Source organism: Cololabis saira, chromosome 22, assembly GCF_033807715.1.
Source record: "Cololabis saira isolate AMF1-May2022 chromosome 22, fColSai1.1, whole genome shotgun sequence".
Classification (NCBI taxonomy): Eukaryota; Metazoa; Chordata; class Actinopteri; order Beloniformes; family Belonidae; genus Cololabis; species Cololabis saira.
This window is the reverse complement of record NC_084608.1, coordinates 16,803,038-16,828,745: the sequence shown is the minus strand read 5'-3', so window position 1 is coordinate 16,828,745 and position 25,708 is coordinate 16,803,038. Positions and strand designations below refer to the sequence as shown.

Sequence of the window (25,708 nt, the reverse complement as noted above, 5' to 3'; positions counted from 1 at the left end):
TTACAGAGTTTTGCACTTTATTCATTCATTTTTGGTTTAATAAGAGCAAAGTTTGCACTTAAAGCCCAATGGGGCAAATGTTCAATAAAAAAACAGCATATTTGAAATCATTTCTTTGCCTTTTGTCAATTCACAAAATAATCGTAATCGTAATCGAAAATCGGATTTTGAGAGAAAAAAATCGAGATTTTATTTTTGGGCAAAATCGAACAGCCCTAGAAGCCTCTATATTGAATGTCGAGGGGACTAATTGCTGAAAGAGGACAACAGTGTGAACTTGGTTGTAGTCTGAGATTGCAAACTCAACTGTGCAGCTGCCCATCCAGGATTAGCTCCATGTTCGTGTCCTGCCGTTTGGCACACGGCTGTATACTGAACCAATCCTTGCTACTTTAGTCTGATCCACCTGTTGTTCAGACCAGCTGTGAATTGATATGAGCAGCTTGTCAGCATGCCTCCGTTTGATGTGTTTATTATGTGTCTTGAGTATTTCAGAGGCTGTAAGCCAGTAGTCGACATCGCTAAATGTTTTGGCTTTACTGCCTACTTTCAAGAGAAGATGAAAGTGTTCGAAAGTCATATGTCGGAACTCCATTGTAAGGTCACCACGTGAAGGATATAGAACAATGTACAGCATTCAATGCAGATGGTGGCTACAAAAAAGAAGCTGCAACATGACAGTTGCTGAAGATCTTGCGTCACTCATTTCTTTCCTCAGACCATTTTCCAACTAAGCTGCTGCTTTGTGCGTGGTTTTGCAGCATGTTACTTCCTATCCTTGATCAGTCACTTAGTATGAATAACAATTTGTGGAGTTTAAATAGCGTAGTAACTTGCCGACATTGAGTTTACATGCAGTATGAAGCTGCCTTTAGTCTCTCTTCTGTTTGATTCATTAGGAGGTAGAAAATTAACTTCCATTCATTTCAAAGTTTACTTTCATCCAGTTTGAGCCTATCCCAGCTGCCATAGGGTGAGGCAGAACAGAGGTGGGTTAACTTCTTGTATTTAAGTTCAGTGGATAGCAGTCCTTCATTTAGCTGTTCCATTTTTAAATTATAACATCATTTGACTGTTCTGATATTTTATAATTTGCATTGTTTTATCACACATTGACCTTAAGTTTCAGTAGGTGGTTGCCTTACTTGTACATTTAATTTTTAATCTCTGAATACATTTGCTTACATTTTAACCAATTCAAACCCGTTTAATGTGACGACTCCCCTTTCCCTCGCTAAACCATGTTATAAAAGGCAAAGAAGCATTCAGGCAGAAATAACACAACATTACCGTGTTTGTGTTTATCAAAGCTTTGCAAAGTGTGCCCACAGTTCAAAATTATGCAGATTACCTTTAGTGAAAATGAAACGTGCTGAAATTAAAAAAGGTTGTGAAACACATGCTGTATATTTTCCTAAATATGCCTCAGACAGAGAGGGGAGATTTTATTGACCTGGCACATGGAATGATGGCCAAAAAAGGCTTTTACTTTGACACTATCATTTGTCCTTTGGTTTAAACTGCAGCTGTTTTGCTGCCTCTTGCATCTCCTGCATGATCCTAAAAGTTGTGAAAATGGGGCATAGATTTAAGATTACAAGAATTTGCCATGTAGACACATCTCCGGCCCCGCTCCTACAGTAGGTTACCCTGAATATCACTATAGGCTGAATTTCATACCACAAAAGGAATGGCTATCAATTATTGAATACAGCGAGCACAGTAATGTCTTATTAATTACCACCATGCCCTGAAACTCTGATGATACGTACCTAATGGACTCAGAATTAAATATAAAGGAGAATATCTCCTGAATACAAAATGCAAACATCTATTAACTTTCAAGACAAATGGTGACAACATTTATGGTTGAAGGAACACCTATGGTTGAAGGAAGATGGACTACATACGCTCCGTTTTTCACAGTTTCAAAGAAAGACAATCAGAATGATCAACGTAGAAACAGTGACAGAAAATGCAAGTCTTTCCCCAGCATAGTGACCAGGATTTGGTGCATGCTGTGTTGTGATACACTCTGAACTACTCTTACCATGGAAACGGGTATGACACACACTGCTCACTGCTCAGCTATTACATAAGGAAAGAAGAGAGTAAAAAAAAAAAAAAAAAAACACCAACACCACAATTTAATGCAGAACAGAATACCATAACCTGGCTAGAGCAGGTTAAACTAAAAAGAAAATTATGGAAAACAAAACAAAGAAAGAAAAAAAAAACGATCAGAATTTATTGCAGAACTATCTAGAGCAGGTTAAACTAAAAATAAAATAAAAAAATCTATACATATTTTTTTAAATTAATAAAAAGAGAGGGGTAGTGACCATGCAAACTTGAGTGTGGCTCCCTCCTGGCTTGCAGTGACCTACTTTAGACTAATGGTAGTGCCTGTGCGCAAATGGATGAACTCAAAGCTACAGTGATTGGCCAGAGAGGCAGAGGAGACTCTGAAGGGTAAAACATGTTGACAAGTGGCTTGAGTGCCATTGTTGACCTGTACAGTGAATGGACAGATAATGACACACAAACATCACTGCCCATGTGTCCTTGTATCATGAACTTTTGAATGCCATCAGGGGGTCTTTATGCTGTAGCTCTGTGCTACCACTGCAAATATTACAGGTCTCTGCACTTATACGCTTTTATTAATGACAACAGAAACACGCCATTAAACCCTAATAGCCAAGTGATCCTCTCTGCTCCCATTGGTTGTGCCAGCGCTTCCGAGCACAAGTTACCATGGGAAATCAAGACATGATTGGTTGCACCTCTCCTGCTGGTCCAGATATGATTGGTTTTTTCCATCTCCTTGACATGGCAGCAATGATGGGTCATTGTACATTGAGACAAATACGACACTGGAAGTACCAGGCACGTCTCAATGACTCTAGCACAGCCAGCCAGACAGCCTGGCTGGAAGGTCTTTCTTCTCCCCCTTTCCTGCTCTTGTGGGTGGGGGCTGGATCTGATTTTAACATGGGCAGAATAGCAAGGGACTTTTCCTCCTAGAGAATGGCCTGGAAGATACACACAGCTGTACACTCTGTGTGAACCTCCACACATCTTCCTCACATTTGTTGCGATAGAGTAGATAAATATGTACATGTATGCATGCATAATAAATATTAAGGGTATCTAACTCATTAGATAATTATGATGCTTATATGCACCAAAGAATTAAAAGGAAAAAAACAGGAGGAGCAATGACCATAATTTGGGGGCAACAATTTTTTCCAAGAGAGAGAGGAGATACTGAAACCTTTCCCAGTTTTAGAAAAATTGCAACATTTTTTAAATTGCAATCTGTGTATCTCTAAGATGAACAATGTCTTCTGAGAAGTAGCTATAAATAATAATGCCTTCTTGATATCCGTAAGCATAATTAGACTCTTACTGTGAATAGATGTGCCACATACTATCAACACTGAACACCAGTGAAGAATTCCTCAAAGCTTCAATGTTCTCAGTCACCCACAGGCAACAGTAAGTGAATGATAGCACGTTGTCTTAATAGCTTGGCATCTGTCATGTAATAACTTCTCATCCCTTACAGGCAAATATGTCAGAAAGGCGTTGGTGATGAAGATGACACACACAGAAAGCCACCAGCAACATCACAGCAGTTATATAAACAAATGTAATGGAGATGAATGCAGGTAGGGCCAGGTTTCATTAACTTTATGAGTCATGTTGCGTACCCAAATGTGTTAAAAAGGAGAGGATTCTCAAACAAAGCTTTTTAAAAAGATCTGCCACAGACTTGACTACATAGGAAACTGCTTTAGCGGGAGTCACAAGCCCCTTTCACACAGCCAGTTCGAGGCGGGAACGTTGCGCCTTTAAGCCGCCTCGCTGTTCTGTGTGAAAGTCACGGAGGCGGAATGGGGGGGCCAAGTGGCCCCACCAATAAGCCGGCAGCGGAGGTAGTCACAGAGCCGAAACGGGGTCTGTGTGAATGACACAGCCGGCATGCCGGGGCCAGCCGGGGCCAGCGCGGACGCTCGTCACGCCTCTGATTGCGGAACGCCGGCATGCTGTGTGAATTTACAGACGGGAGCGGCGTTATGCCGGCGTTGTATGGTTCTGTGTGAACCAACAAAGGCGGCGTATTGGCAGGACTTCTTTACACCAATATTGCGGAATCTCTGTGTGAAAGGGGCTACAGACTCAGAGTGATGTAGGGTAAGAGGGGGTTGGGCAAGTAACCTCATTATGCATGTAAATGATTGGCATATTCTGAAAGGCATCTATTAAGTTTACAGCTCATCAAGCTGTCAGCTCGTCTCACTCATTAGTACAGCCAGTTGAGACATATGGCCCGTCAGTCATTACTTGGTGCCTTATGTCAGCCACGGGTTGCGTGAAATCATTATGAGGCTAAATGGGGATTGTTGAGATTCAATCAGGTACAATACAAAGATGAATAACTGTTTTGTGAACCCAACAGAGCTGAGACTAAAAGAATAGAAGACTATACCTCTGCTTCAGTGTGAGAAACTGCAGAAGACGGACTGCACTCCAGGAAAAGTATTGCAGTGGCAACAGTGCAGCATGAAGACAATAGCCCCTTTTACATTGGCAAATACCCCGCGTTTAACGCGCGGATCTGGCTTGTCGTGTGCCCCTTTTACATTGACCGACGCGGTGTCGAGCTGCCCTGCAGATAACTCGCCTCAGAGGGTAGTCGACCACGGGTCAGGTCTAATGTAAACAGAACTAACGCCGCGGGACGTGGGAGGGACAAGTTGATCAAGTAAACTGAGTAGGGGATTTAAAAAAAAGTATGATTTTTTTTATTTTTTTATATAAAATAAGACAACAGCTGATGGGAGTAACAGCAGCAGCAGGAAGTCACAGGTAGGGCTTATATTTGTAAGATGAGTAACTGGGGAGAGAAGGAGATCCTCTGAGCTACTCAGACTCGGAGCCGAGGGCGGCGTAAACCGGCGTGTGTCCAGAACCACAGAGGATGGTCCATTGTTTGAACAAGTGGTCACAAAAATGACAAACCGGGGCTTTAGAAGAACCAAAACACGCTCACCCCAATGTTCATCCATCCTCATTTTGAAAATCCCACCTGTCTGACGGCATATGAATCTTAATAATAATAATAATAATAATAATAATAATAATAATAATAATAATAACTTGTACTTATATAGCGCCTTTCAAGAAACCCAAGGTCGCTTTACAGAAAACCAGAAAAAAAGAACAAACAAAACCTTGCAAAGAAAAAGAAAAGAATCTTGCTGATGTAGGGATAATACGTCATTCTACACGCCCACACCGGTTACGGTTTGTTCTGCGGATAACGCCTCCCAACTCCCCTCCCCTCCCCTTAACTCGCCTTCAGGCCTGAGGTAACAAATAACACGCCTTGCGTTTACATTGCCAACGCGCGTTAAACATGTGTTCATCCTATTCACCCAGTGATATTAGCGGGATCCAATTTAAGAACGCTGAATGTTTTTGAATGAAGACATTTGTTAAGACGTATCAAAAGATGTTTCAGTGGAGAAGCATTTTCACACTTTAAAAAAAACTCCACTCAGTCCTTCCCATCTCTCTCCCTCACACTCTCCCTCCGTCTCACACACACAAGAAGGCAACGCAGGCATGTGTACGTGTGTGCTGACAGGTCAGCTCTAGCCCTGTCAACATTTCTCACACAGTTTCAGGGTTTCTGCTTTATCATATCCATGTGACTGATTCACAAGTGTAAATGACAGGTTAGGTAAGTATAAACAACCACAACACTATCTCAGCAGTAAAAACACTGACAGATTACCAAAATGTGCACCTTTTTTTAATCAGACTGAATTCTAATTTTTTGACAGAATAATATGGAAATATATGTTTTAAATAATTAAATAAGCTCCAGAAAAAGAGAGGGGAAAAAAAAAGAAAAAGAAAAGCTAAAAGTCTACGAAATCGATTGACTTTGAAAGTACTAGGTGCACTTGAGGGAGGTGATCATAGGTGTGCATGTCCCATTGCTTATATCTTAGGTGTCACATGAGCAGACTCTCCAGGACCTGGCTGGGGCCAACCAGTCTAGCGTGGGAGAAATGCAAAGACAACAAGGGGCTGGTGCTGCAGGCAGGCCACGTTTCCTCCTGTCAAACCCAGCTGGTGCGACCTATACATGACGTGCTGTATCAAACCGTTAAAAACACAACAACGACATTCATATGCTTATGCAGCACACCATCAAAATATTTTACTTAACAGAGATACAGAGTTGCTGTTGCAAAGCAAACATGGCTGTAAATATCACCGCTGATTTTGGATGGTGATTTCAAAGACTGAAATGTTAGTCATGCACATACGTACAGGTAGGGCTGGGCGATATATCGAGATTTTAATATATATCGATATATTTTCAAACACGATATGGTACGAGACAATATCGTTTATATCGATTTAAAAAAAATAATAAAAATAACTAAATAAATAATTTTTACATTTTTTTTTTTTTATGATTTTGATATAGCTTATTTTGTGACAAATTGACTTGAATGTTTTATTTGAGATTTGCACAAATCTTTTGTTATTTGCACAACTGTCAACCTCAGTGGAAAAGTCTGCCTGTTACTGTCTACATTGTATTAATTGCACAGTGTATTTTAATTTAATTGTTATGCAGGAAAGGGATATTTGTTTCATTTTATTCAAGAAGCATTTTTATTCTATATATGCAGGCAGTTTATTTTTATTTCATTTGTTTTATACATTTTGATATTGTGCAGACCTCTGTTAATAAATGTACCTGTGTGACATTTGGCACGAGGCTTTGTATTAAAACTGACTGTTTTTTTAAGGGTTTGCCTCAGAAAAAAATGAAGCTAACAGAGATGCTATGCTATAATGCTTTGGGGGAAACCCCAATTATGGCACAGAAAAAATATCGAGATATATCGAGTATCGCCATTCAGCTAGAAAATATCGAGATATGACTTTTGGTCCATATCGCCCAGCCCTACGTACAGGCTACACACAATTGCCATGCTGAAGGTAAAAAGTATCAAATGATTGTAGCCACATCACTAAAATCTTGAAGCCACGTCCTTCATAACACAATGCGCTTATAGTTGTCATTACTACGAAGAGCTTTTCTTCAACAAGATTCAGCTGCTAGAGTCAGTAACCCATGCAAACAAGCCTGTATGTTCATCACAAAAGAGAGGATGGCTTTCTAAAAACACTGAATCATCCATTCCACTCACAGTATAATGGAGGGAAAATTTACACAGAGGGAAGAGAAAAAAAAAAAAAAATACAGGGTCGGAATGCCAAGAGGAGAGGGCACGTGTCCGAGTGCCATTCCTGTAGTCATGTGGGTAGCAGGGCTTTGATTATAGAGACACACCCAGTGTTTCTGGAGTTCAGGAGTACTGGATACGAATGTGCATTTAACTGCATCAAAAGCTACTGGAGAAGTGTTTGAAGTGTCTTGCACTATAATAATGAAGTCCTTCCAGAAAGCTTAAAACCTCTGTTGAACACTGAACAATGTCTTGCTGGTGTGTAATCTGTCCTCACATGGTGTCTATGCACAACTGGCCCCTTGAGAGAAATGGAGAACAAGAGTGCACCAATCAAGACTGTAACTGAAGGGCTCCAACACGAGCCATTTATTTCCAGCAAGCTAAAATCCTGATAGAAGAAGGGCCCAGAGGATGCGCACCTTCTCACTTTACATCTCAATATTTGCAAGGGGGAGGAGAGAAGTTGAGAGCACCAAAAAACACACAGAAACATGCTGGAGACATGTAAGAGTGTATTAAAGACAAACATGTCTTTGAACGGTATAGATTTCAATAGAATGTGATATAAATTGGATCAGCATTGAACTCTGGCCTTGCTGAAAGCTGCCGTTGCCTTGAACCAGATGTTATTATTTCAGGCTGGGGTCAAGGGAGAGGCAGATGGAGATGGAGGGAAGAATGTGATGATGGACGCAAAGAGTTTAAGCAAAATGACATTGAACCCTTTAATCTTAGGTGAATTTAATAACGCTTGAGTGATGGCTACTTCTTTCTGAACATGAATCAGTTGTGAAGAGTGAACTGTAAGAGAAAATGAGAGTTCAGATAACATAGAAAGTATAGAATAATAGGGGCAAAAAAGGTTAAAATTATGCAGAGGGGGATAACATTCATCAACTGAAATGACAAATGAGAAGCTTACATTTTCAATACCACTTTCCCAAAAATCACCGATAAAAAGCATACAGCCTTACTGCTATGGATCTGGTCAATAAAGAAGTATACATATTACCTGCAACCAAGTCCCACTCAACCTTTTTTCCTCTCTAGAATCACAGCAAGGTAATGGCTCTAAAGTGCCTGCCTGCAATAAAGATCCAGGCCCCCCATTTAGTGAAAGTTGATCACTCTCATCAATCTTTAACGCTGACAGTCACTTCAGAATGTCACAGGATGAGAAGCGGAAGGCTTCTGTACAATAAGTACACAATGCTGGCCTCTGGCTTTTAAGAGAAACATCGAGAAGGGGGGACTGGGAGGATGGGTGAACTACAGGGTCAATTACCAATAGATGATAGAAAGTAACTAGCATGAAAAAGCATCTCTGCAATAACCTGGTCTTAAATTCATCTGTGTGTAAGAGCCGCGTCACATATGACAGAGCAAATCAGATTCACGTTGAGGGGGAAATGTTGCAATAGCAACATTTCACTATCAGGGATGATGTCGTAACTGATCAGTGTTGTCATTTGAATAAATAACTTGTTTTACTACACAACATCTACTTCTTACTCTCAATATGTCCTTATCGAGCACGCTGAGATCAGTTGGTTTTCATCTTGACCTCTCATGTATGGTGACTGCTGATCAAACTGATGCACATGCTACATGGTTGTTTCATGTACACGCACGCACGCACGCACGCACGCACGCACGCACGCACGCACGCACGCACGCACGCACGCACGCACGCACGCACGCACGCACGCACGCACGCACGCACGCACGCACGCACGCACGCACGCACAAATGTCATAGCAATGCGCAGAAACACAAACACAACATTATTTTGGAAGTCTGTCAATGTAAATTAAAAAGACAAAGCCTGCAATTTGCCGTTGGTTTGGTTTGTTCCTCCACATGAAGTATTTACATAAATGCGCAGGCAGATTTTTTTCTTTTTGTAAATTGGGGGATGAAATGAAATGCCCTGTATATGTTTTTAGAAATTCCCAGAAATAACACAAATGAACTTATAAGCGACACATTGAGGGGTTAAAAAAATGCACTGGACGTTACAACTTTACAATGAAAGCAAGTAAATGACGCAAGTGTAAACTAAAGCTTGTAAAACAAGCCTTACATATGACCCCCCTTCAGATTTTTATTTATTTATTTATTCATTCATTCATTCATTCATTCATTCATTCATTCATTCATTCATTTCTATAAACTCACACGGTCAAATCAACTATGAAAGATATACATGCATATAATTAAAATAAATTTGTTTCTTTAGATGTTTGTATTATTTTACAACACTGTCCATTTTCCATATTCCACAGTAAAGTTGCATAAATGGAGAAGTGGTTGTGGTTTGCTTCTCACCTTGGTTTCAGTCCAGAGAGGCCCTCAGGCCATTGCTGCAAGACGATAATGCTAGGAAACCTTTACACATCATCCACTTCTCCCTGCTGAAAGAAATAACAGCAACATTTGGGATATGTAGTCTACAGTGTGAATCGGCATAGCTGTCATTGCACAAGCAGAAGATATTTTCATGAGGACATGCTTTAAGATTATTGTTGTAACATAAGACAAAATAGCATATTCGGGGATAAAACAAACTGAAATTTCCCTATTTTTTGGATGAAATGTATACAAAAAAGGCTGCATTCTTTGGACGTGAAACCTTGACGGGCCAGATCTGTGAAAATGTCCCCAAGTGCTTTAAGTGTACTCCCCATGTACACTCCAAGTTTACTTACTTTTATCATTAATCTGCACAAAGCAAAAATAAATTAATATATTTATTCTACAGTTGTTTTGTCTGACTTAAAGTCTAAAAACACATATCAATTTGACGATAATACAAGACAATTCATCCAATTCTCACAATAATGAATAATAATAATCACTTAACAACGTCCATAATAGAAACTTCCAATGCATTAAAACCGAACCATGGATATTAATTTAATTAAGAATGTTCTTCAGGCTGTCAAATCATTTCACCCAGTAAAAGTTTGCATCAAGTTAACATTCAATTGTGAGTAATGTGTCAAGAGAGTCTTTATTTCCTTTGGGACCTCAAAGTCCATTTCACTCTGAAACATAATGTGTCTTCTAATTGTGGCATACAACTAATTAGACCAGAAAAAGTTTTAATTTCAACTTGTATTTGAACTAGGATAATTACAAAATGCAGTTAGAAAAGGGCTCTACCAACACATTAGCATATGCAGGGGGGGGTCCTGAAAAAGGTTTCTGTAGGTTTGTTGAGAAGCTTCCCTTCCAAAGGCAGTATTCTTACTAATTGACTAATTTTTTTTTTTTTTTTTTTTTTTTTTTTTAGATGCACCAACACAGGCTGATTCTCATTTGATTGGTAGGTCATCGTTTCTGAAATCTTACTGATAACACCGACTGATATATTTTTCCTTCAGTGGATGTTCCATATACACAGCTCTTTAAATCTTTGATTCATTTTTTTTATTGAGGGGTGGGGGGAGCAGTATCAGCTCTGAAGATGAAAATACTACCGACGCAGGGGAGCGTGCCGCCTGTCCTAGACTTAAAAAAAAAAAATAATTGAATTATTTTATAAAAAATAACGAAACAGCTAATGAGAGTAGCAACGGCAGCAGAAAGTCACAGGTAGGGCCTATAATTCCAAGATGAGTAACTGGGGAGATGAGGAGATCCGTGAGCTACTGACCCTCAGACGCCGTAAACCAGCACATTTCCGGAACCACTACAATTGTTTGAAAAACTGGGCACAAAAATGACAAACTAGGGCTTTGCAAGAAGCAAAAACGAGCCAAAACAAAAAACAAAGCAACGCAAAGCAGCAAATCTTGCTGATGTGGGGATAGTACATCACTGTACATGCCCACGTATCTTACGTTACGTAGCCTTCCCTCCCCTCAACTGCCTTCAGGCACAGTGTGGCAAATAACACGCCTTGCATTTATATTACCCAACGCGCGTTAAACACTATCAAGCAATAATAGAAAGATCTAATCTAAAAACACCTTGTTGAGCATAGCTGTGAAACAAGGAATGCAGTTTGCACAATCTGTAAGACAAAAAATAACTCCTGGGGTACCAAAAAGAAAACTTGCAAGACAATGAACTCAATCCAACATTTAAAACACCCTGCTGAAATCTTCGACGTCATAAAAATAACAAAACGGCTAAAAACAAAGTCAGTAGAGCACACAGCCCAGTATTGTTGATGGTTAGTTTTTCATTACGTTAATGTATGTAGTTGATTATGGTTCCAAGAAATAAAATGCAATCGGCCAAAAGGTCGGGCCATTAGAATTTCAACTGATGCATTACTAAATTTTGGATTATCTCTTTTTAACTACAGTTAACAAAATTAGTTAAAAATCACCAAAGGAAACAAAAAAAAAAGAAAGTGTTCAGTTCAAAATCAGATTGGGGATGGGGTAGAAGAAGAAAAAAAAAATCTTAAAAAGGAGCTTAAGGCAGGATTGAGGCAGGATTTATGAAAAAAAAAAAATCGTACTATATACATTTTAAGTTTTCTAGTAATAATGTCAGATGAAGCGTTCCAAACCAAAAAGAATGAGCCCTCTAGTGTATCTCTCCGTTGCCTTGAACAGGCTGTGTGCTGCAAAATGTGCTGCAATTCGGGGGCTGAATTTTCCGCGCTCTCCTGCGAATGTGACGTCAAATGACGCTGCATGCACGTTCTCCCCGTTCTCCCGTGCCAGCTTCACTGTTGGCTGCAGTACCCCCGACGGCCGTCGTGGCGAATGGTGGCGCTATTGAGTCTCATTTCTTAAAAGGAGCCTCATGCTCCTTTAACCTGGTAACATTTATTAACACATTTTTATCCACAGCACATATTTTTTAATCTCCAATGCATTAGTGATAAATAATTTGGTAATAAACTGACAGCTTTCAGCAATTGCAAATGGTTATTTTTTTGAAAAGGAATAAATATCAGACGATGATTCTCACTGAAAATCTGACATGTGTCACTTCAAATATGGTGCAAGTGCTTTAAAACAGGGAAATATGCCAAATGAATATCACATTTTAGACAGTGGTTGAATGTACTGAACTTTACTGTTATTTGTGTCTAATCTGCAGACTCATTGATTCCTGCTTTTCAAATGCTGTTGGCAGACAACTCAGTCCACCAGTAAATTTGTTCTTGTAAAGTTTATACTTCATGCAGTTGTTGAACTTTCAACCATTTTAAGTTTCAGGTTTGTGGTCCTTTGAGCAAACTAGTTTTCTCTATGCATGTTGGAATTTGAGTATGTAAATACTTGGGATTTTATTGGTAATAAAACACAAAGTGTTCCGTTCCTTATAATATTTCCTTTATAAAATGCATGAACATTTCACACTACAGTCACACTCCCTCAGTGGAGTTTCATTATTTACTGGGGTAATTTTCCAAGTAGAACCAGTGTGCATTGCTGTAAAATTAAGTTGCACTGTCTCAAAAGAATGTAAACAAATGGCTGTAATCTGGACTCCCGTGCTTACTAAGCAGATACAGAGAGATTGCAGCAAATTTTGTTTATTTCATTTGACGTCATTATGACAGTGTCACTTTAACTCTATAGTCTTACCAATTCAGACAAGACATGAACACGCACATGCACACACCAAAAACAAATTTTTGCTCCTTTCGGATATATCATAAACTATATGAAGGTAGATTAAAAAAAAAAAGTTCAAGTAAAATAAAAGTAATAGAAATGAGATCTACAGCCTATAGTTGAGGGGACATGCCCAGTGATCCATCTGTGGAATGTGTTCACGTGATGTCATGTGCTGATTGGATACGAGCATAAACTGATTCCCTATTTAAATCCCGCTCAAGGGCATACGATACCAAGCAGAAGGAAAGGTGATATATTTGGAACGCACAAGAAGCTCAAATCTGTGGTGAGTCAGGAGAAAGTAACCAAATGCAGCCTAAACAGGAAATCGGCAGTTAAAAACTTTATTCCATTATTGCATAAAACATGCAACAACAAAAATAATAATTATAATTGCCAATCAAAATGTAAAACACATATTTTTCTTTTATTCGTTTTTTTCTTCTAGAGTTCATTTTTTTCATACACTGAAGGAATTTTCCCTGAGTTTTAACTGTCACATGCTCAGTCTCAGTTCAGCTCCTTGATCTTTGGACTAAATGACAGAATAAAGCAAAGTCTGAAAGCACTCTGTTGAGTTTGTATTGCACTAATCATTTTTAAATGTCAGACCAAGTTTTACAGTAAAACAATTCCTGTGTTTTGGAAACATTTGCATGAATTATGTAGAAGCCCTTCAAAAAATAGTAAATAGTAATTTTCTCTCCGAAAATAAAAACACACACACTCACAGACATAAAGCAGCAAAAACAAAGAAGGATGTCAAGGAATGAAACTAGCAATGAGTTACTAATACTACAGCTTTTACAAAAACCAAGGCATATGTACACCTCAATGCACCATTTAACTGGTTACAAATCTGAACTCATAACATGGTAATTTCCAGAAAAAGAATAATTTTTTAATGACCATATCACACAAAATAACCCTGCATAATACAATGAAATACATTGGAATATACCAAACACCAGAGAAGCCCCTCGGTGCTTCAGACCAAGGAATCATCATCGAGTTAGGTAAATTCCTGCAATGCTGTTCTCTTCTTCAGACCTGGGCAAAGCAGCTCGCTGAACTACTGGAGGGAGGGGGTTCAACAAATGCCAGAGCTGTAGCTCTTTTTAGAGTCCTGTCTAACCAGGGAGGTGGACCGGGCTTCAGCAGAGTTGGTTTTGGGGAGTTATCAGTGAACAATTGGGGGGAAGGTCACATTTAATGGAGGTTCTGCTGATGCTTTTATTAGATGAATAAAGTGACTCACTCTAATAAGCCAATCCATTTTTTTTTTTCAGCCAAATCTTTTGTGGTTTTCTCCTGTTCCTTCTTCAGTTTCCTGAGCTTATGTAAAGCCTGCATGTCACTCAGCCCTTTATTGTAGACTGTTAATTCATGAAAAAAGCCACGAAAGAAAACCCCACTGTACACAAGTCTGAGTTAATTATCTTTTCTAGTTGATGAGTCATAGAATTTCATAACTATGCAAGTTTTCCTTTTGTTTAACGTCATATAGCTGTATGGTATGTTGGGGCGTATTTGCTTCACTCGACATCACATGATCTGCTCTGTAACAGCAGCACACGCATACATTGCCACACTGATGCTTATACAGCATGTCATCTGACCCTACATACACGAGAACAAACCAACAGCTTGAGCTGGAAACCTCTTGATGAAACGTAGGAAGCCCCGTGGCATGCTTAAGCCTCCTACCCTTGAAGGGCTACTCAATTAGGCAAAGAGCTGCTCATTAACAGTATAAACTAAACAAAAGTAACCTATATTTTAAGTAGACAACTCATTAAATCTAATAAGACTCAAAATGTGTTACAAAGGGGGATAATGCCAGAGAAACGCACCGCAAATACATACTAAAACAATACAGCGAAAAACCCAAACATGTCACTGGATCATTGCAGTACCTCGTTTTCCCAGTACAGCCAGTGTCCAAACACCTTTAGGAAGACAAAGAAGTTTCAAGCTCCCTTTAAAAACTATGGAACAAAATCAAAACACTGAACAGTTTCATTACGCAAAGCCAAACTTCACAAGATCCTATTGTGTCAGAAACAAAAGTGAAACCAAAAGTTTGCTATAAACTGAATGAAGGTATTCTTACAACAATAAACTCTTCCAAACGGATACTTGAGCTTGAATGTTATACTCATCAAGGCATTGAGCATTTCTTAAGACACCCGCACAGGGACCACAAGGAGTGAGCAGAAGAGTATAACTTAAAGGGGACCTATTATGAAAAAGACATTTTCTCTTGCTTTAACATATATAAAGTGGTCTCCCCTCAGCCTGCCAACTCAGAGAAGGAGGAAAGCAACCAAATTCTGCAGTATCTGTACAGCCGCCCGGATGAGCCGTCCAGTGTGATGTGGATCTACGAGCCGTTCAGATTCTGCTCCCTTTCGTTACGTAAGGAAAATGCGATTTACATCAGTTGGCCTCCGATGCGTGAAACCACGCCCACAACTAACTCCGCCGGCCGGAGCTTCCACCATTTTTCCGTAGCGGTGTATCGCGTCATTCAGGCAGCCAATCAGCACAGAGCCTCATTATCATAGCCCCGCCCCCTCAGAATCCCTCATAGATCAGGAGGTTTAGGGGTGGGCAAAAATATCGATATGGCAATATATCGCGATACTTTTCCAGCCGATTCAATATCGATATTAAAAATTTGAATATCGATTTTTTTTTTTTTTTATCCCCAATTTTTTTCCCATTATATCACCCAGTGCTCCTACCTAAGTGACAGTCCTGGGCATTGTCACTCTCTACAAACCCTGGGAGGGCCCTGCACTGAGCTCAGGTTTTATTTCACGTTTTATTTCATTTTATAATTTATTTTTTATATAACACAATTGCCTGTCCTTAAAAAATGAAAAATAATGGACAGAGGTTTATTTATTTATGGATTTATATCTATACTGACTGATCACTGTGCCTGTCCTTGGTTTTAGTACCCATCTTTCTTGTGTTTATTATCATTTGCCACATAATTAAAGCAACCTCATACTAAATTTAATGTTAATTTCATATGATGTAAATAATATGAAAAACATATACAAATATGTTGTAACTTTAGCTTGTATAGTTATAATAAAACATTGTTTTGACTCAGTTTGTCCCATTAATTGTCACTATAATCTGATGAACGTGCAACTCTGATTTTAAGATCCATCACTATCATCTGATGTACATATACAACTTGGATTTTAAGATGTGTAATGCATTTTTAAATTTTTCGGTGAACTATGTAGAATATAATAATCGGGATATCGCATAATCGGGATATCGCAATGTGTATCGTATCGTGGCTCAAGTATCGTGATGCGTATCGTATCGTGAGGTCCTTCCCAATACCCACCCCTAATGAGGTTAGAGACTGGGATGATAAAGACATGGCTCAGAGGCTGAATGTCTAATTTATTTAGCAAAAACAATCAAAAGCTTGTTTTTAAGACATTCAAGGCCTGTTTAAAATAGGTATTAGATGCCATAATAGGTCCCCTTTAAATCAAACTTTAAGGGCAGTTGTAATCTTGTCATTCTTCCAGATATGGGCTCCTTCTGGGTGAAAGGCTTTGACACTGGGGTTGCCCTAACAATACTAATGACCCACCTCATCAGGTTCACATGGAACAGGACAAAGGGCATGTGGTTCATGGGCTTAAAATGAACCATATTGGCAAGGTCACAGAAAGGCTAAACACCAATGTAGCCCTTTTAAGTGGCCCACTAATGGCTGTCAATTGAATAAGAATAGTGACTGATGTCCACCTTAATGGAAATACCTGGAATTTGCAGCTCTAGTTATGTCAAGGTTTAAAAAACAACGTTCTCTTCCTCACCAAAGATCAGCAAATATTGTAGGGATCTGGAGGATCAAATGGGGAAACTCGGTGGTGCACAACTGATTCCCAAATATGTGTAATTTGAAACATAAAACAAAAGTATACCTTTTGTGTCAGAAATGGGGTTGTGGAAAGCTTTGAGATTACCAAGACTGAGGCTAATTGTTTGAACAGTGAGCTGCAGCCATTAATAGAACAAAGCACTAAATCACAGATTTAGTTGGTTTCACAGCAGTTATGATCTAAAACACAGATAACCGTGTCCACGCCTTTACACAATCATATACTGTATTGGCAGGCAATCATTCCAAACTCCTGTTCTGCTGAGAGGAGTCTGAGCGCAACAGACATGTAAGTGGACAGCATTTTATAGACTTCTCACTTGTGCACAGTTAAAAGGTAATAACCACACACCCCCCGGCAAAAAGCTGCAGCCCCAAATGCCCCAAAACACATGAAAGTATGAGTGGTGGAGTAGTTATCCCTTTGAAAAACAAAGACGGACCATAGGTTTTACTTTAAAACTCATTAATCAGTTGTTTGTTGCATTACAGGATTATGGTGTGTAATATGTTTTTTTGGCTCTTGTATTATTCAAAGTGTAAATATTGTTTCAGTATACACACAGAAAGAAATGACGACTGCTTAAATTTCTATTTCCTTAAAGCTTTTTTGGCCCAAATTCAGTTTGCAGCTAAAAACAACCGAGTTCATTAGAAAATGAAAGTAAGAAAAAAAGTCTCCACATACAACTAAACTTTGTCTGTTTAGGCCAAGTTTACACGTAGCTGCGTATTTACAAAAACGGATATTTTCCCCTCTACGTTTTCAAAAATATCCTCGTTTACACGGACCCGCATGAAAACGCTGGTAACGTCATGCCAGCCAATCAGAATCCTGGAAAAAACATCAACAAATGACACGTGTAACTTCCAGTTAAGGCTGATTTATGGTTCCGCGTTACACCAACGCAGAGCCTACGCCGTAGGGTACGCGGCGACGCACACCGTACGGCGCGCATCGCTGCGTACCCTACGCCGTAGGCTCTGTGTCGATTTAACGCAGGACCATAATTCAGGCTTTACTTCCAAGACGGAACGAGAGTCTGAGAGAATTTAAAACAGGTAAAATAAAAGAAAATATTGACGGTGGCCAAACAAATTGTAAACACAGGTCGCACTCATGACGCTGCTGGTGACGTTTCTGTCGCATAATGTGACGTAAATCTCCGTTTTCCTCCGTTTTCTCTGTTTAGACGCAAACGTGAAAACGGAGTTTTTGAAAATCTCCACTTTGGCCGGAGTTTTCAGAAATGATCGTTTTTGGGGGCTTTGAGCTCCGTTTTCGTGTAAACGAACGGCCAAAACGCATGAAAACGCCTCCGTTTTTGCCCCGTGTAAACGGGGCCTAAGAAAAAAAGTCTCCACATACAACTAAACTTTGTATGTTTAGAGAGGTGGAAAATGTGATATATTGATACATTGATTAATGTAAATTCAGAAAACATGAAAAGAAAGCGTACTGAAAGGCCCTCAGAAGCGTTAGTAAGAGTCTGCTGAGCTTGTGGATAACGCATGTCAACACCAGAAGCAACCAACTTCCCACTAACCATAGCCTAAAGCTAAATGTAAAGTTCAGTCATGAGTAAACAACGATGTTGTGATGATAAACAAAACACTGCTTTGATCATGTCTCTTTAAAAAAAAAAAAAATCCACATCATTGTCTGGTTCCCCTGTTGAATAATGAAACAACACTATCACCCTTTGCATTGGAGAGTTGTGTCCTCTAGTGTGCAGCTGCAAGTCATCATTGCAAAGTCTTCAAATCAGTACTTTCCTTTTTGCCCAAATGATGATGTAAGACACTCCAACAGGTCTTTGGTTCCACAACTTTTTGACATCAGTTTGAAGAATTAATTCATGGGTAAATATTTAGCGCCTTGTTAGTGTTGTCTGAGGTGTGACTCGCATCTTTTTTATTACGTCAGCTCCCTTTTCCGCAGTTCTTGATGTAATGTATTCAGTAGGCTTGCCAGGCACCTCTGCAGCTGTTATTTCAGTAGCAACAACTAGCTCCTTAATCTGATCTTAGTGACTGTAAATACAAATGTGAAAGTACAATAATTTGTCTGATGAAAAATGTTGTAAAAGTTGAGCTATGTTGACAGGTGAAAGCAAATGCGTGTAGCTGGAACAACCACGGAAATACAGTGTTGTGCTGGATAGGGTGTGAGCACAAAGAACAACTTGTGTGCACAGCAAATGTAAAATGGTTAAAGAGGATTTGCAACATTTCTTATGACTGGTTAACTTTGCCAACTATTTACTGTGGTTGGAAATGTGTTTTCCCACCATCTTTTGATACCTGTCACACGTTTGTAGGATATAAGGCCCCAAGGGGCTTGAGAATGTACAGCAGAGGCGGACTCAGGATAAGGAGGTGCAATGTTAACACAGGGGAAGGGAAAGAAGGAGTGATCAGTAGGGATGGGCGGTATGGACTAAAAAAATGTATCACGATAATTTCTGGCATTTATCCCAGTAACGATAAAAATGACGATAAAAAAAAATACCAATTCAACTCCACCTTTTCTCCTATAAATCTATCTCACTCTCAGATCTGCCATGTTTGTTACACAAAAACGTCATCAACGGGATTGATTCCTTCCTTCCTTCTTCCCTTCCTCTTTTCTCCCTTCCTTGTTTTCTCCCTTCCTTGTTTTCTCCCTTCCTTGTTTTCTCCCTTCCTTGTTTTCTCCCTTCCTTGTTTTCTCCCTTCCTTGTTTTCTCCCTTCCTTGTTTTCTCCCTTCCCTCTCCCCTTTCCTTCCTTCCTTCCTTCCTTCCTTCCTTCCTTCCTTCCTTCCTTCCTTCCTTCCTTCCTTCCTTCCTTCCTTCCTTCCTTCCTTCCTTCCTTCCTTCCTTCCTTCCTTCCTTCCTTCCTTCCTTCCTTCCTTCCTTCCTTCCTTCCTTCCTTCCTTCCTTCCTTCCTTCCTTCCTTCCTTCCTTCCTTCCTTCCTTCCTTCCTTCCTTCCTTCCTTCCTTCCTTCCTTCCTTCCTTCCTTCCTTCCTTCCTTCCTTCCTTCCTTCCTTCCTTCCTTCCTTCCTTCCTTCCTTCCTTCCTTCCTTCCTTCCTTCCTTCCTTCCTTCCTTCCTTCCTTCCTTCCTTCCTTCCTTCCTTCCTTCCTTCCTTCCTTCCTTCCTTCCTTCCTTCCTTCCTTCCTTCCTTCCTTCCTTCCTTCACGTTGTGTGTGGATTTAACACAGAACCATTATTCAGGCTTTACACAAAAACGTCATCAACGGGAATTTATCGTTTTTACCGCGAGATGACAAATTTTTATCGTGAGGAATTTTTTTGACGGTATATCGTGAACGGTAAAATATCGGCCATTCCTAGTGATCAGTATGTCAATTTATCAGCCAAAGACGGAGACAATGTGACAGGCTCACAGAAAGTGCACAGTGAGACTGATAAACACTTCTAAACAAAAACTAAACCACTTGTTAGTTATGTGGGATATAAGTTAAAAGATTGAAGAGAAAAAGGTTCCAAGTGTTTTCTGCTCCAGTGCACTAAAGTACGCCCATGGTAATAATGTGTGGAGAATGTTTAGGGAGTTGACTTTAAACCCTGGCATTACCTGATTAAGAGTGCTACTACTCTGACTGTGGAACATGTAATTGAACAAGACACAGCAAAGTGCCATGTGAAGCACCCTCCTCCCTCTCGCCTTCCCTAGCTCTCCATTTACACTCTTTTGCTGAAACACTTGGTGACAGGCAAGTGTAGGTTGACAACCAAACTATGGCTTCATGTGCAGCAAAGGCAGTCGCTTGTTTAGCCAGTCACTAGCAGAGCCTAAAAGGAGTTTTTGAGCCTGGGATTCCTGCGATTGTGATCACCGATGAAACCTTTGTGGGCTAAATAGAACTCTGGTTTTCATTTCAGACACAGTGGTGACAGCAATCTGGCTGTGCTTCCCACTTATCTAGTACGCAATGATGAAGCATAAAATACTGTACTTGTAAGAAAACAAACAAATAATTGCTAAGTTTAAAGTCCTGTACACGATATGTCAAATTCAGTGTAATGTCAAAGTGAGGTAACTAGAGTTAGACACATTATTCCTAAACATTTGGGCTATATCTACATATTCAGTCTATAATGATGGAGGACAAAGACTGTATGAAAAACATTACATAGTTTATTTATCTTGCTATGATGGCCAAGAATCTCAAGAAAGGTTGTCAGCTTCCATAACAAAAATCACCAATATAACATTAAGGCATGTCATCTCCTTTAGCACTACTGCTTTGTAATACACTGCTAAATAAGATGGGAGACACTTTTGTTTTGACAGCCAACAGTCAGGTGCCAAAACCACAAATCCCTAGAGTAGAGGCATGAATGGAAGCACTTTAACATGCAAAAACATGCATGTAAACATGAGTCTTATCTTCCCTGTATAAAAAAAAAACAAAAACGTTAATGTCACCTAAAAGAAGTTTATGGGGCTCTTTGGAAAACACATCTCCTGGACAGCATTCGTCTTTTATAAAGTTTTTATGTATCTGTGTCGAGACATATGCAAATCAGCAGGGCTGGCCCAAATAGCATTTCTTGGGCTCCAGAGCCTTGGCAGGGGATGGGGAGAGAGACATGCCTTGTATCACGTCTATGGCATGGAGAAAGAGTGCAGACAGAAGAAATATGACCCACATATGTGTTGCCAAAGTGTGGTTCACATCCACAATACCTAACGTGAGAGGTGCACACACGCAGGACCTGATGAAGAAGGTCCAGACTGAGCAAGTATGACGGGCTGCTCAGTCCTGCAGTGTGCAGAGGAGCAAGCAGCAAATATGTTTCAAGGAGTGCACAACAGTAGTGTGCCATCAAGTAAAGGCCATCAGTGAATGAGAGCGCTTGACCTGGATGTTTGTGTGGCTTTTATTCACCGAGATGTCCCTACACTCCAGGGCTGCTCGATTATGGAGAAAAACCATAAATCAATTATTTTGGTCAATATTAAAATCACAATTATTTAAAAATAATTATCCAAAGACCCTCAAAGTATGTTCCATTTATTGAACTTAACATAAAAATTAGATTTCCATTGCAAATGCATATTTTTGGACTAAGGGAACATTATTCCGGCCAACATACTAAACACTGGTAGCGTTTTTCAAATAATACTATCAATATTTTGTCCCAGAAACACCAGCACAACTTCAATATTACTACATAAATTGATATTGCAAACATTTACAAATCTGTTGGTACCCCACTATAAAAAGACAAGAATAACCCAACAGTCACTGAAATAACTTAAATTGACAAAAGTGATTCATAATTATTTGTTGAAAGCTGCATTACAGTGAGGGACAGCTTTTGAACTGAGCTCAACAGAATCAACCAAAGAGAAAGAAAAAAGAAAAAGAAAAAGAAAAAAGAATTAACTAATGAAAATGGCCTGGACAAAATCATGGGACTATCAATATGCTGTTGATGTTGCAAAACAATTTGAGGCCATCACTGGCATCAAGTGATTTCTGTCACTTACAATGAGACTATTATATTTAATTGTTGACTATTGTTGACAAAAAGGTTTAACAGAGTGAGTGTATATGTATAATAGCGTTCAGCCACTATTCTCACCACACGTGTTTTTCAACAGAGTGAGGCATCTCCCTTCCTCACTTTGCTGAGAGTACAGCACCAAGTAAACAATATGGCAGCGGCCGATGCAGCACCATGGCCACTGGCAGTACGAGTTCATTAAAAGATGCATTATTGAGTGACGCGTCCATCTTTCTTGTCTTTTACTTTTAATTAGAACATCATTTAAACAACGTTATGCAAAATTTAAAAGCTGAGAGCTAAATAAGAGCCATTTAATAATTATGAGATTCATAATCTGATTGATTATGAATCCATGATCCGAGTTGATTCTGAAGACCACTTTAGAATATTGCAATCTTTTGTTCTTAGCCCTTCTTGGATGCTATTACATGTGTGTTTTGGGTAATTCTTCTGTTGGATGACCCATGACGTAAACTGACACCAAGCTTAGCGGCACGGGGAATCAAATTTTGCTCCAATCATTTCTAGCGGTACCAAATAATTTGTCCAGGCCATTTTCATATTGCATTGTGCATGTGAATTTAATTGTTACTTTTAAGTGACCACTTTGGGTATTCTTTCTGTAATGGAAGGGAACCAACAAATGTGTCTGTGTGAAAGGAGGAAGAACTCACTCACCATTGGCAAAGTGCATTTCTGATATCCATGTGTCATTCAGAACACACATCAGAATACGCTGTAAAATATTTATTTTTGCCTTTTTTTACTATGCTTTTTAAATTGTAAGGAGCAAAAATTTAAATCAAGATTGAAATGACATCAATGAAGCATTTATACCAGACTAAAAATGTTCCTAATATTCACTGTAGATGCAAAGAGAAGCTCTACGTTCTTTCATATTTTATTTGTGTTTTTTATAAAAAAATGTATCAATGATCGGCTTTTCGAAAGAATTACTGAGCCACAACCCTTGGAATGAATAATAGGCTACTTTCATACACCGTCCTGGCACTAGGGAAGAAACCGTTGCCTGTAATTATGACCATGATCAAATTTCCAAAAGTCGGGATTACAGTTTTAACATTACCAATCAAATTCAATTACTGTGCTTAACTATCCAACACCAACGGACACATTAGAAACTGTCTTTATACTGGATGTGCTGTTTGGTAACAGTGCAGACTGTAATAATCCATAAAAACACACAGCATGATAAAAGCTAATAAATGAACATATTATGTTAATTGAAAATCCAGCAGCAGTTTTTCAACAGAAAAAAAAACTCTTGCATGACCACTCTTTTTTTCTTCATTGCAACTACTTGTGCAACTCAATTTGTTTTTAAATACTAATAATAATGGATCATGTTCAGTAGTGATCAACATGATCAGTCATTTGGAGAACAGGCCCCTCTTGTATTTAAATTGGAACTCAGTAGCCATTGCAAATTTCTTTGCTAAAAGATGTTAACAGTTAATTCTTGATAGGTCTATGAAAACGACTGCATCTCACAACAAAGCACCATCACAAAAATAAAAAAAACTGATCAATTATTTACATAAATGTATTATGAATATTGACTTATTTATTAAAACTAAATGTGCATACGACACTAAAATTGGGTTTGGTTCAGTCACCAATAAATCTGTGCAATCTTCCATGAAGGTGTTGCTTGTATATTCTATAAAAGTTTTCTGTCTCTTTGACAAGGTCAGTGTTTTCTTTCTTTGCTCACATTAAAATAACAAGACCCCACTCATCTACAAACCATAAAAATGATACAGTAAAAGCCAAACCCAACAGTCCTACTTACCAAGCTGTGTCTGTTTAGGCAGAGCCTGAAATGCTCTTTTGTCTCCACCAAGCTATAAAACTTAAGTTATCCAAAATCAAAAACAGATGAAAGAGCCATTATAGGTAGCATCTGGGAGAAGCATGTATTCCACCATTAAAGTCAACACAGCAAATGTAGTTTATTCCTTGCAGCACGTCAGCCTTGCAAAACAAAGCACAGAATGAACCGCAATGTTTGCATGAAGTGTGCCTCTACATCATAAAAGCTATAGGAAAAGTGGGTTTAGGGAAGAAAAAAAACAAACTGTAACAGTCAACTGAAAGCTGAAATATCAAAAGGAGGCAAACTCTTGCTGTTTACATTTTGATTATGCATTTTTTATTTTCTTTTGTCTGGTTTTGATGAGAAAATTTGTTTCTTTCCCCCCCTTTTGCCTCTAAAATCTTCCATGCCACAACTATAAGTGAATAACAACAATAACCTCCCTCAGAAACCAACTATATTCCAGTTCAATAAATCTATTTAACTTTGAAGTTTGTTTATGCTTCCAAAAATATAAATCATCCAATATCTGAAATGACGGTACACAAGTGGTCCATGATGCTCCATGTCAACGCATCACAACATTGTATTCAGGCAACGATCGGCTGTGATTTTGTTTTAATTTTGACAGTAAACGTTACTTAAGTCCTAGTCATAGGTGATTGGCAAGAATTTTAGTAATAATTTAGTCATCTAAATTAATTTATTTTTTCTTAAGTTTGTTGACTAAATATTTGGATTTAATCCGTAATTCAAGTCATATAATGTTTTTAAAATCCCCCTCTAATTTCTGAAATCATTATTTACACCTTAATTAAATTTAATGTTGGTACCCGTGTTAACATGTATAAAGCTGTTAAGCAATGATGTTAAAGCTGTAATATGTTTAAGACAAATTTGAAACACAAACATGGGTATAACTTAAGTTACTTTAGTTTTGCAAAGAATAGTATCTCAATAAAATAAAGTTAATTGCATGACTGCTCTCACAGAGTAAGATATGAAGTGTTTTTCACAAATAACATATGACATGCAACTTGACATTAAGTTCTTCTCTGCCTTCTAATATTGTCTATCCTGTTGTTTGGGGAGGTCCTTTTGTTCAGACTTTGTGCCATAGTTTGAATTTCCATCTTGGTAGGAGAATCACTTCTCTGATCAATTGATTACATAGGTTGCTATGTAAAAATTAGACAAGGGTGATGGTTTTTTTAAAATTTAAGTCCAGCAGTCAGTAACATTAGCTTTACCATGGTTTAAATTAATTTCAGGATAATTCGCCGACAAAAGTCTCTAAGTTTGCTGTGTTTTCAGCTTATGAAGCAGAGCCTGGAAAAAGACCAAATGCATACCCTCTTTTCATTTTTTGCAAGAATAATATACAGAAGAAAGCTTTTAAACAAATCTGACTCAACTGAGAGCCACTGCAATGACACAGAGCAAGATGGACCAATACTGGCGCAATAAATATATGGTACAAAACATATATACAGATATACTGTATCCATTACAGCCTTTTCTCAAACCAATGTGAAAGTTGAGGTTTGCTTTGCTT

At 38.8% G+C, this 25,708-nt stretch overlaps 1 protein-coding gene across 3 annotated transcripts in view; it reads right to left on the bottom strand.

Annotated features, from left to right (window-relative positions):
* The window catches only part of ncoa2 (nuclear receptor coactivator 2), an 80,292-nt gene that overhangs the window by 42,361 nt on the left and 12,223 nt on the right, over positions 1-25,708 (bottom strand). For all 3 annotated transcript variants that reach the window (XM_061714003.1, XM_061714005.1, XM_061714004.1), the window contains exon 2: positions 9,615-9,700. The gene's annotated coding sequence lies outside the window, so the exon portion shown is untranslated. The remainder of the gene's footprint in view (positions 1-9,614; positions 9,701-25,708) is intronic.